Source organism: Patagioenas fasciata, chromosome 9 (assembly GCF_037038585.1).
Source record: "Patagioenas fasciata isolate bPatFas1 chromosome 9, bPatFas1.hap1, whole genome shotgun sequence".
Taxonomy (NCBI): domain Eukaryota; kingdom Metazoa; phylum Chordata; class Aves; order Columbiformes; family Columbidae; genus Patagioenas; species Patagioenas fasciata.
The window spans coordinates 19,095,488-19,108,597 of record NC_092528.1 but is presented as its reverse complement, the minus strand read 5'-3'; the positions used below and the strand labels follow the sequence as shown (position 1 = coordinate 19,108,597).

Here is a 13,110-nt window from a genome sequence, read left to right as displayed (position 1 = left end):
ATACATTTAAAAATCCTGGTTTAGAAGAGTTTTAATAATCCACAAGCATTATGAAAGGCACAGACAAAAATGGTCTGTCTCCAAAATGGAATTAACTTGCCGCTGTCCCCTTTAACTTTCGGTAAAAGAAATTCAGCATCGAGAGAGGAAAAAGCCGATTACTGTTGTCCTCCAGGGGGAGAAGAGACGAATAAAGCATCAGTGGCATTTCCAAGCCCTCTTGCAAACTGAAAACAAATTAACTTCTCTGTTTCTTAGGTTTCATCTCCTTCCTCAAATGCCAAAGGGCTCTCTGCATCTTCAAAACTTCCAGAAGCAATCTGTGCCCTTGATAAACACAATAAACTGAGATCAGGGAGCTGGAGCTTCAGGGCGGGGGTGTGTTAGGAAGAGGCAGGCAGCTGCTGATTGACACTGTCAGCTTCTGCTGCCACTCCAGCATCTCACAGCTAATTACATGCTTGCTGCATCCTGCTGACGAGGTCTCGTGGGCAGAGATAACAGCGGGCAGGAGGAACGCAGCCCCCCCGGTTGCTGCTGGGTGCAGGGGTGCAGGCAGGATGGGGCGCAGCTGGGCTGGTGGCTGTGCTGGCTCTGTCTTCCCAACACGGGTTGGTTTCTGTGCTAGCAATGCCGGAGAGCCGTGTATCTCCATGCAAGCATCTCTCTGTGAAATTAGCGTGAAACTAGAAAGCATAGAGTCATTTTGGTTGGAAGAGACCCTCAGGATCATCAAGACCAACCATAACCTGACGTTAGCACTAAACCATGTCCTTAAGAACCTTGTCTACACATCTTTTAAAACCTCCAGGGATGGTGACTCCACCACGTCACTTGGACATCTGTTCCAGTGCTTGACAACCCTTTCCATGAAATTTTTCTTCCTAATGTCCAATCTAAGTGGTTCTGAATCTAGACAGTTTAGGTATCAGTTTGTACAAAGGATCCTTTCCCTTTCCTGTGTGATGTAGGGGCCCAATTTGAGGGCACTGATGATGCTTTTGCTGTTTTCCCTCTCCCACACATAGGCACATGAAGCTTTTACTGGGCACAAATTCATCCATCAGCCGATTAAAAACACAATTGTACACCAGTTTATGGGCTATAGCTGGCACCAGCCATGCAGGAACGTGCTGCCTCTGGTGAAGGTAATGCCAAAACTCCCTCTGACTTCCCTCCAGCCAAAGCCTTTGCTTGATGAACAACTCACAAAGCCTCTAATTTGATGGCTCCTTGCTGAGCAGAAATGCAGCCCACACCTACCCCAAACACAAAGTGACATTACTTGTGTATTTAATAGACCTGTTCTTGCCAGGATGGATTTCTCCATCCCCTTTCGTCTCCTCTCACAGGTCAGCTTCTCCATTGCTGATGTGTCTGCAGCCAAGGATGGAGAATTCCTCTTCTCTACCCCAGCAGCAAGAAGATCTGCAGTTTGGGCCTTCATTAGCCATGCATTTATGCACCCAGCTCTCCATAATGTGTCAGCTTTTTAATTAGTGCCAGCCTTTTGCATGCATGAAATTACTAATACTCCTTAGTTATTTTTGTAGAGGGGGAAAGTAAGGAAGAAAGAAAAGATTTTGTGAGACAGGTCTAAAGCCACATAAAGCAACATGTTTCTTCTCACTGCTTGAAAATCAATCTGGTTTAGTTTCTCTGCAATTGTGCCGGCTCTTCAGATTTTCAAGTACATTTCTGAAGCGTTGATGCGGTAGAGCAAAGGCTTTAAGAGCTTGAATCACAACAGCACTGTGAGTGAAATGCTCAATTTTTTTATTGGAAAAATTAAAAGTGACAGTTTCAAAATTGGTTCCACTGCTTTGATTGATTACTCAGAATATTTATCTCAAAATGATTATCGCAAGATTTTCTACTGAGGCTCACGGCTGGGATGGAAATTAATTTGGAGAAAGGTGGGGGGAGGAGTTCTTAAAAAAGAAATCATTCTGCAAAGGAAACTGTTTATACCGAGAATTGGTGATGAGTAATCTCTCCATATTCAGCCCAGTCTTGATAATTAAACATCCTGCGAGTTCCCATTTGAGGACAAAGGAGAGGAGGCCTGGGAGACAGCATGATCATGGCTTCACTACAGGTGTCTTTTATCTGGAGATTACCGGTGCCCAGCAGAAGTAGAGGAGCTCTCTGCATGCTGCTGGGGAGCTGTGTCCTGTGCTGTTGATGGCCTGTCTGTACATCTGTCCCTACTGGGAACCTGCCCTGGGCCGAGGGTTATATGTGTAGTGGGGCAGATGAGTGCTGGGGTCCTGCTGGAAGCCACTGCTCAGAGGGGGACACGGGGATGGTGTGAGTACAAGAGAAATTCAGGAAATCAGAAACTACAAAAAAAAAAAAAAAAAGTTGAATAAACAGGTTTTGAGGACTATTTTTTAGTGAACATCGGAGGTGGGTTGCCACAACTCCTGGGCAGTTTTTGGAGCTCACCACTGGCCACAGGACACAGATGCTTTTACATTCTGTTATTCTCTGCGAGGAAAGTTAAACTAGTACCAACACAGTTGTGTCCACAACTGGTTAACTTGGTCTGAGCCCAGTTTGTTAAGCTACCAAAGACGAACCCAACTGAAACGTGGTATAAATAGCACTATCTCAGTGAGAAAAACTGGCAACGATTAGAAGGTGGGTCCTGGTCAGACAGATATAAGAGCTGGATCCAACTCTTCAGCTAGATAAACGCCCAGGGCCAAGCCGTGCAGTGGTTGCACCAGGGATTGGGCACCCTCAGGTGCACCACGATGTCTAGGCAGGTGCCATCCCACCACCTTGGTCTTCAACTTCTCTTTTCCTTGCCAGGTCCTTGTGCACTCCCATATGCTCCTGCAAAAGGCACAGTTTAAAATCAGGCGTGTCACACAGAAACTCCGGTGTCTCCAGATGGACACTGCTCCCTCTGCAGGTGCTGCCCAGGAAGGGACAGAGGGGACAGGCAGGCTGAGCAGTCACCTGGAGAGCCACCAACCTTCCTGGCTCCCTCCCGCCCACAGCTTTGGAGCTCTGTCCTGCTCCTGGTGTGCTGCCTTCAGTGTTTATCTGATTCCTCCAGCTTATCTCACAAAATAAGCAGAAAAGTATTTATATGCTCTCTTCTGGGTTGGTGTCCTTATTTAATTTCTTACCAGCCTCACAGGCTGGAACGTGCCTGTCATATGTCCAAGATAGAAAAAGAAAACATATCCTTCAGGAGAGGACTCAGTCTGTTTGACCATCAATTTTTTTACTTTAGACTTGAAAGATGGATTTGAGACCTCAGACTTTGGGTTTTTTTACGTTTTAGGATTTCACATTTTAGAGATGCTTCCTCTTGAAATAGACACATGATTTATGAAATAAAACATAAAGCACTGTAGCTTCAGAAATATGAACTAGATACTGTATATGGAATTGATTTTAGGCATAGTTCATTACTTTCTCTATACAGAAAAGCCCTATTTTGGCCAGTATCAGAAGTGGAACTGGGAAATTCCAGAAATGAAGACAGCTGCAGCCACAGGCCATGGGTCAGCACAGTACAGTAATTGAAGGATGTTTATCACGGGATGTCTCATGTCTTCTGGACAGCAAATCCCAGGTGAACCCCATACATCTGTTAGGACTTTGTGTTGACCAGAACATACTGACTAGAAACGGTATAGTAGATAATGGTAATAGAACTATGCTGTCTGTATGTAACCTGTGTGCTTAATTACATGTAGGAATTTAAGGTATATTCCCTTGGGGTCACACTAGAGTGATTTCACTGATAGGTCACTTTTAGGAAACATCCCCCTCTACTCAGCACTGGTGAGGCCCCACCTCGAATCCTGGTTTCAGTGTTGGGCCCCTCATGACAAGAAAGACACCGAGGTACTGGAGAGAGTTCAGAGAAGGGCAACAAAGCTGGTGAGGGCTCTGGAGCACAAGTCTGATGAGGAGCGGCTGAGGAATCTGGGGCTGTTCAGCCTGGAGAAAAGGAGGCTGACGAGAGACTTAGCACTGTCTACAACTACCTGAAAGGAGGTTGTAGCATGGAGGGTGTTGGTCTCTTCTCCCAGGTAACAAGTGACTGGATGAGAGGAAGTGGCCTCAAGTTGAACCAGGGGAGGTTTAGATTGAATATTAGGGGAAATTTCTTCATGGAAAGGGTTGTCAGGCATTGGAACAGGCTGCCCAGGGCAGTAGTGGAGTCACCATCCCTGGAAGTGTTTAGAAGATGCGTAGATGAGGTTCTTAGGGACATTGTTTAATGCCGGAGTTAGGTTAATGGTTGGATTCAGTGATCTTAAAGGTCTTTTCCAACCAAAATTATTATATGGTTGTGTGATTAACCTAACTCCTCTTGTTCCTGCCACAGCCTGAGAAGAGCAGCCGCCCTGTTGATGTGACTGTAGGGATGCTGTGACAGTAGCTGAGAGATGCCAGACTAAACCAAACTGCAGCCAACAGCCCTTGGGAACTGCATGATGGGAGTGAAGTGTCCATCTCCACACCTGCTAGGACTTGACTTCCAGTTTGGGTTAAACCTGCCATCAAGACAATGTTGTCTGCGGCTGGGGTCAAGCTGGGAACCTGGAGCCCTGCAAGACAGGACCTCGGAGGACTTTTCCTTGGGTACTGCTGCCGAGCTTGGTGGGGAACTCCTGGTCTGCCTTGCCCTTTCCACCCTAGCTCTTGTCCATCCCCTCCAGCACGAAGAGGGACAAGCTGGAGCCCTGATGCCACCCACCAGTGACACACAGGGCTCAGCCGTGATCCATCCGCAAGACGAGCTGCTGCACGGTGATGGGTTAAACTTGCCTGACAAATCATTGCCGGAGAGAGATTGTTTTTAGTGTCCAAAGAGGTGGTGAATGCCTGTCTCTGGAGATATTCAAGGCCAGGCTGGACAGGACTCTGAGCAACGTGACCTGGTTAAAGATGCCCCTGCTTATGGCAGGGAGTTGGACTAGATGAGCTTTGAAGGTCCTTTCCAAACCAAACTGTTCTATGATTCTACGGTTCTAAATCCTCCGTGAAAGCAAGGGCTGGCTGGCTGCAGTCCTCTAGGGGGTGCTGCGGGCTTGACCTGCTCATTCCCAAAAAGATGGGTGCCTCTTCATGGGCACCTGCAAGCCCTGAGTCGGGGTGCTGGGTCCTGCAGGACACTGTGGCCACAGCTGTGTGGGAGAAGGAGATTGCAGTTACAGGACATAACCCCATCGAGCTCCCTCCTCCGTGGTGCCCAGAGTCCCATGGGAGCGTCTCTCAAAGGGATGCCAAGCCCCTGGGGTGCACCCTGAAATTTGGCCTTGCTGGCTGCACCAAAGACGGGGCTGCTGCAGGGGCCTCGCAGGTCAGCACCTTCTCCTTTCCTCCAAACATGGTCACACTGAGCCATTTTAAGATGAAATACTATGTGTACCTTGCCTGTTTGGGCTTAAACACATTCCCTGTCTGAAATGTGTCTCCCTGAAGGCTGTATTAGCTCTCAAATGACTTGCTGCAATATATATCTCCACTTTGTTTCCTTGCAGACCGTATCTGTATGACATCAATTGTACTGGCTAAGAATGCTTACAAACCTATTTCCTGCTGCAGGATGATCACATTATACACAATTACACACTCTAGGAATTTCTCCTGAGATCCAGCTGGGTACAGGCTGGAGTGGCTGAGGAGCCGGAGCGTGTGCGGAATAATGAATCATTCATTCAAACCTTTGCGCTGACTTCAAACTCTGGGGTTGTGCAAGCATGTGGTGAGCTGCTTTAGCTGTTTTTTACCCTAAAAGAACCCTGAATCATCTAAATAATTCCAAATCTGGTTTCCGCTGTGTCTATATGCTGTGTCTTGCCATTTCATTGTTTTTATTTTTACCATATCAGAAAGGTTTATGCAGAATTTATTCAAAATGTCTCAGCAGGAGAAGTTTCCCTGAGTCGAGCTATGCCATTTCAGAGACTTTCTCAGCAGGAGCAAAATCCAGTTGTCCATGTCCACAAGGTTCCTGCCCTCAAAACAGACTCAGACTGATATTGCTTGTTTTGTGTTACTGGTGGTGGTGGGAGCAGCAGCACTATTAGGCATTTGCATTACAGCACCATGGTGCACCTTTCTGGGATCCTGTGTTGCTAAGGTGCATGAAACCGCAGCATTTTCCTGAAAATCTGATAGCTTTACATGGGACAGAGCCAACTGAAAACATGGAGATGCTATTTCTCCTCGTGATGGGTAGAGATCTTCTGTGCAGGGTGTTTTTTTCTAGAAACAAGTAAATGGATTATCTTCTTTGACCCATCACTGAGTTCCTCTAGCAAAACCATGTGTTGTGGTGTCACAAGAGGGACATGGGGATGATGCATTAACATGATGAGGAACACGAAGCCCATCAGGCCGTGGAGACCATCCGTGGGCACCAGCACAGCCACAGTGCTGGGGCTGCAGTGTGGCACATTGCAACACTCCAGGAAACCAAACCAAACCATCACCTTCCTCTTCCTGCTTCCAGAAGTATCTCTCAGGTCCTAGGCTGGGGAAGCAGCCCGCAGCATGGCACCATGTCAGCTGCTTCCCTGAAATCCAGCTATATTTTATTCACTGTTTCAGCATTATCTGCCAGCTCAAAAGGCTGGACCATATTTGTTAGCTAAAGGTTTCTTTTCAGGGAGCTGGCCGCAGATTATCTTGGCTGTTTCTAATGATTTGTAATCTAAGTTGTCACCCACATTTCCAATATTTTACTTCTGGTAAGGCTACAGCAAGGCTGGACCAGAGCCGAGGTGCCAGGGAGCTCTCCTCACACAGGCTGGATGGGACCTGGGACCTCACAGATGACGTCACCTCCACCCTCAGGTCAGCTGAACTTTCCTTTCTTTAACCCTCTCAAGGATCGTGTTCTATTGCTTTCCTAAGGCTATGACTGTCAGTTGTTTACTTCTTTTTAAATAAGAACTAGAAGTCACCCATAGACGTCTGGTTCTATGATCTGCAAATGCTGAATGTAGTGAGAGTTGGGAAAAAAATCGAGCAAACTGTCCCCATCCCCTCCCCACGGTAACACCCAGGCCCATCCTTTCTGAATGGCCTTGTACACTTCCCTTTTGTTCATTGTAACCTCTGTTATATTATATTAGCTTCTGAAAAAAATAAATAATAATAATAAGGGATTTACTGGTACACAGGCTTTTTGCTTGCTCTGTGATTTCACTGTCTGGGTGTGTTTAGCAGGTACCCAGCATCTACACAATAAAATTGAAGTGGACATTTTCCACTGTTACCTGAGATAATGTCATTTTGACCCTCTATGCTTTTTTCTTTCTAATTAAATAGCTACTGCTATTGGTATCGTGTTTAATCTGAACTCGGTATTAGGCTGATGCACTTATTATGCTCCCAAATTACTCAATCTGCAATGTCGGGACCTGAAACAAAACACAGGCACTACTGGGAAGGGTGAACGCAGCTGTTTTGCATGCCTGGAAGAAATGGTTGTCTTATAGTTGTCTTACAGGTTTTTTCAGTATTTTTAATGGATAATTTCAGGTCAGCTGCATCTCAGCTCTTACCGTGGCTCATGTTAAGAGACAGAAAAGAAAGGAAAAACAAGGCTGAAAGAGGGTCTGCATGTTTCAGGAGTTCAAGTCCTATTTTCAAAAGCAACCTGGGCTTTTTGCAGCCTAATTGCCATTGATGAGCAGCCAGGCTAGCTCTTAATGCTCAGGTTTGCAGAGGAAAAGGCTAATTCCCTTTCAGCAAACAGCCTGTGTCAGATACAGCACTTGCGAAACTCGTACTTTTACCACACGTATCATTTGGTGCTTCCAAGAGCACGCGTGCTCATGAAGTGCTAAATCCACCACCTGCCTATACAAAGGATACTGGATTTGCTGTTTGGATGTGTCTAACTTGTTTCTTAAGATACTGTGTAAAGCACTGAAACCTTCTTTAACAGCTAATACTTCAGAGAAATTTTGCAGAGGAGTCTCTTGCAGAGCCGTCAGCAGCTCTGGAGCGAGGGACAAGGAGCCAGCCTCCAGTCACCATTATCTCTGGTGCATCTCTTCGCACTCATCACCGTGTGCTTTCAAGGGTCTGATCTTGTACCCATTGAGGAGCAGAGCTCTGGGTAAATATAATGGCACTTTTAAAAGCTTCCTCTTTAATACACTGACTGCTTTGAGCCTGTAGGGGCCAGAATTTCAAAGGAAATTTTCCAGCTCATCCTTCCAACTCCAGCGCTGGTGCACGGGAAATTGGGCTCTGCCTTTTCTTTGTCGTTTGGGGTTAGACTGACCTTTCTTGACTCTCCTATTTAATTCCCAGCTGATGGCTTCCTTGTTATAACCTACTCCTGAGAGCCCAGGCTGCGGACTCAGATGTGGGCAGGGTTTTCCCCCATTCCAAGGACCTGCCCACTCTTTTCTGCTCCCTCAACTGAAGATGGAGTCATTCCACTACACATGCAGAACACCTTTCACAGACGTTTTCAAAAACACCTAGTTTCCTGCCTGGTGTTTTGGCAGTTTCTCAGAAATCACATGTTCACAGTAGAATCATCAATGTGTTTAAATATACGTGGGTTCTTTTGTTTTATATATCCCTGAGCTGAACCAAGTGTTGACCACGCTTTTCCCATCCTGGATGTTATTTCATTTCCAGGTCTCTGCTGACCTGGAATTGTTGTTTTAGCAGGTGGGTTGGACTAGGTGATCTCCAGAGGTCCCTTCCAACTGCAGACATTCTGTAGTTCTGTAATTAGTCCTTAGGCCAAAGAGCAGTGGTGAGGACATGGCCATATTGTCCAGTGCTCTTGACTGGCTCTTCACCTTTTTGGAAACTTTTCCTTCTGTAGGCGACATTAAGGACTTCAGTTGGGATTTGTAGAAGTGAAGGCTGTTCCATATTGTGGGCTGAAAAACACCTTTTGAGGGTCACAAAACTGATGTTGAAGGCAGTCTGCTGTTTCTGCAGAGTTTTCTGATATGATCTGTAAATCAGAGTATCTGAACTCCACAGATCTTCTGGGCCTGAAGTCAGCCTCCATCCACTTCCCTGACATGCAGCTGCACGCTGCAGAAGACCTTCCATACATAAAATCCAGATTCAAGCAGCTCCTTTCTGAGATGGTGAAGTGATAATTTTGGTTGCTCTGAGGATGATTCTGTCTTCAGCAAGAGAGAAAGTCCCACACCTTTGAAATCCTCCATCCATTTCATAAGAGTGCAGCATGCCTTGCTCTCAGTCAACATTTGGGTTAGCTTTTTAAAGTATTCTGTGTTATGATAGGACCTAGAAACCCTTTTATTTTTTTTTTAACCATTTTAATCTAATTCCAGGAAGAGTGCTTTCATAGACTGCCACATCTCCGTGAAGGCATGAGGAAGTAAACACCTCTGAGTGAAGCCTCCACAGAAAGACAACAGCAGTTGGCTCAAACCCTGTCTTCTTCCTACTCAGACAACAACACTTTAAGCACCACTCAGATGATTACTTTAAGTTGCTTTAAGTACCTCCAGTTGTTTTCTGACTTGCTTTTGCTCTGGTCATTGACTATGAGTGGGAAGCTTGAAATAGCTGCCTTGGAAAGTCTGTTCTGGGTCTAATCTTCCCTTTTTTTTACTTCCTTTCTTCATATGAAAGACTTTTGCCTATTGCAGGGCAGAATTGTAAGTATTCAACATGCTTTCAAAGTGGCAGAAGCATAGTGCCTTTGTGGCTCTACCTTCTTTGCAGAACAACACAATCCATGAGCCATGGTGAAGACACTGATTGTTAAAAATAAACGAAAAATCTGGAAAAATATATATGCCAAGGAGGTTTTGGACCTGAATTGCCTCCAGTCTCACAGGTCTCTGAACACCTTGTATGTTTGGCCACCACCAAAGCCCTATGGGATCTCTGTTGTCAGCACCTTTGCTAACTGCAATGCACAGTTCCAGTTTTCTAACCCCTTTCCCGAGGAGAGATGCCAAACCCTACCCACACCTCAGGATACATGATCATTTAAAAAAACCACAACCTCACCGTTCCTGAAATGTGTCTTAATTAACTCTCAGCAATTTGCATTTGACAAAAGATAGAGCCAGTTTCTCTTGTTCTACTGATCTGTGCCTAATGCCAGATGGGGGGTGGCTTCAGGTCAGGTGTTTCCCAGGCCCGGGGCTGCCTTTGGGCTGCAAGACGAGCCAGGAAACAAGAGGGAAAGAGAATATAAACACTGCTTGTCTTGGAGTAGCTCAGCTCCAGACTGATCAGCATAAAAACCATATTGGGACGCTGAATAATTTTGATAAAAGGCACTTGAAAAAATGGAGCAGCCGTTCCGCCCCATGGAGAGGGCTGTAAAGCAGAGGTCCCCAGAGGACTTTCCTGCTGTGGCAGTTGGGTTCTGGAGAACATCTCTGGTCCCACAGCTCCTGTGTTCTGGACCTGACACATATTGATGTTGTCCTTGAGAACTCGGCAAAGAAAAGAGAAATTAGTGTTCCTCTGTGGGACTGTGAGAACATGGTTTGCTGGGGGAAAGCCTGTGTTAGGTTTTCTTCAAGCAGTGCAAAAATGGGATTTTGATTGGTTTCTAAACAATCAAAATTGGCACATTTTAAATTACTATACGAGACCTGACACCCTCCTGAAGAGCAGGGCTGCCTTTTGATTTCTTTTTTTCTTCACAGAAGAGGCAAAAAGGAAAGAGGTTAATTGACAAAACAAAGTCCGACATCACTAGTGTGACATGTTTCCAAATAGCAACACAGAAACGTATTGCCTACATCAGCAACATATTAGGCGACTGATGCTACAGCCAGGCTGAAGGGAGACCAACAAAATAAATCAATGCCAGCTTGCATCTGCCAGGGAGGCACACATACTATTACACACAAGTCTGCTTTACCTAAAAATTGCAAATTTATATTTAAATTTCAGTATTCTAGTAAATAATATAGCCGTGCTTCAAAGGGTGCAGGCACTCGCATGAGTTGAAGGAGGCTTTTGCCGCGTAGCAAGGCAGATGGCGAGTCTGATCTACGCAAACCAGTGAAGGGCACAGCAAACAGTCCTGCTTCTTTCAGCACCTTGCTGTCCTTGGGGGAAGGCTTCAGGACGTTGCCCCCTCCGTGACTTTGGCCCATGGTAGCAGCACTCAAGAGAAGGCAAATGCAACTGCAGTGGAAGGAGTGGAAAGGAAATGCTGTGCTGGTCCTCGAAGCCGAATACCGGGGAAGAACAGCAGCTTGGAGGAGTGCAGTGGGCGAGTTGAGCTCCTGCAAGTGTCCCATCTACCCTCTCCTCTGCAGTGCCCCAGGACTTTGCTATTTAAATGCTCTTCCCTGTTGCCTCGGTGTGAATCTGTGGAGGCAGTTTTATTCCAAAGAGCCCTTGCTGATTTCCTATTTACTCCCCCATTGCAGTGATTACAGGGTTTTGTAGGTGAACAATGCTTAAGTGAGGGAGCGATTAACTATTTACAGGAGGGGTTTTTTTGTACATAGCTATAGGGAAAATCCTGGCAGCAGGGTTCACACATGTAGTCCTGCTCAGCTCCAAGGATGCAATGGAAAAACACTTCTCTCCCTGGAGAGGGACCCATATCAGCAGAAGGATGTGCCATCAGTTAAGTGATAATGAATCAGCTAAAGTGCATTTGAGAAGATCAATAGATGCAGGTTAGGACACACGTAGCCATTCATTTCTGAGTGTCTTTTAACACAGCTGCATATTATCATGTTAGCCTAAAACCCAATTACTATGCATTTAACAGAGTATTAATTTTTCAGCATCCTCCATTCAGTTTGGGCAGAGTCCTTTAACTGCATTACATGGGTTAACCAGCTTGGATTTAGGGAACCAGAAAAATTAAGCTGACGCCAGCCATGGGGCTGAGTGGTCACAAGTGACCCATGTGTTCTGGTGGAATAAATCATATGTCAGGGCCCAAAATAAGGTCCAAATGTGCTTTCTTGTTTCCCTCATTCCTTTTCTTGCTAATATTTTGGAGAACAATCCAAAGCCCGAAGCACCTGAAGTTCTTGCTAATCAGACAAGGTCTTATGTGTCATTTAGATTTATTCATTCTACATATACCCCCTCATGATATAATTAACAGTGGTGGCACTGTTAGAGAATTAAATTCAGTTTTCTGCAGAAGTCAAATGACCTGGATAGCTTGTATGTGAGCTGATGCCCTTCAGTTAATAACTCAAAAATACTGACCTTGACATCGGCCCCCACTGCCAACAGCAGGGCTTGGGTTCACTAAGGTGCTTATTGCTTGCTGGGACTGACCAAACTAGGGACTGCCATGCTGTAGGAACAAACAACATTTTCATATTTTTCCACCTTCCAAATGGGGATGAAATGCCAAAAAGACAATGACTTGCCACAAAACGGTCCCAGATTCTGCAGCAGTAGAAATGCCAGGTATGGAGCTGATGTGAGATGTGGAGAAATGAGCTAGGAGTGGCTGACTCACTGCAAAATATTTTGGGCCGATTCAGCTGAGTCCTCAGTTTCAGGTCATAGTGACTTCAACTGCAAGATTTTTGTTTAGATGCTCCTGGCAGAAAAATGGTATGCAGAGAGACACAGATGTACATCTCCTCATAGAAAAAATAACATCTCGAAAACTTCACTTTTCTGTAGAAAAAGCTTCTCGCAGAGAATGGCTGCCCAGCTCCAGCTGTGGATGTCCTGCAGCCTGACCAACACCAGTATAGCTGGTACAGCAGCCCCAGCACCTCGGGTGATCACCGTACACGTGTGTCCCCTGAGACTGCTCCTGTCCCCTGAGCAGCCTAGGAACAGTAGCCCTCATTGGGATTTTTCTTTTCATCTCCTGCTACCACTTTCTGCATTTCTTATGTCATTGATAACAAAAGGGTCCTCTACATTTTTGCCACCTTGAGACAGTGGATAGATTGCCATTAAATCACAGTTCAGTGTGGGACTTCGCATTCATTCTGAGGATCACGCAATCCATCTATTTGCATTTATCTATTATTATATCTATTATTTTTTTTTTTAAATCCCTCTGTGTTTCACAAATAATCCTGTGTGTTCTTGGATGGAAAGCACATTAGAGCAAGCCAGCGTCCTCTCTCATCCTGTTTGTTCTTCCTCTCTCTCCCTGAGAAC

At 45.6% G+C, this 13,110-nt stretch overlaps 1 protein-coding gene across 1 annotated transcript in view; it reads left to right on the top strand.

The window, feature by feature from the left end:
- TNIK (TRAF2 and NCK interacting kinase) overlaps positions 1 to 13,110 on the top strand; it is a 418,581-nt gene that overhangs the window by 242,061 nt on the left and 163,410 nt on the right. The window lies entirely within an intron of this gene.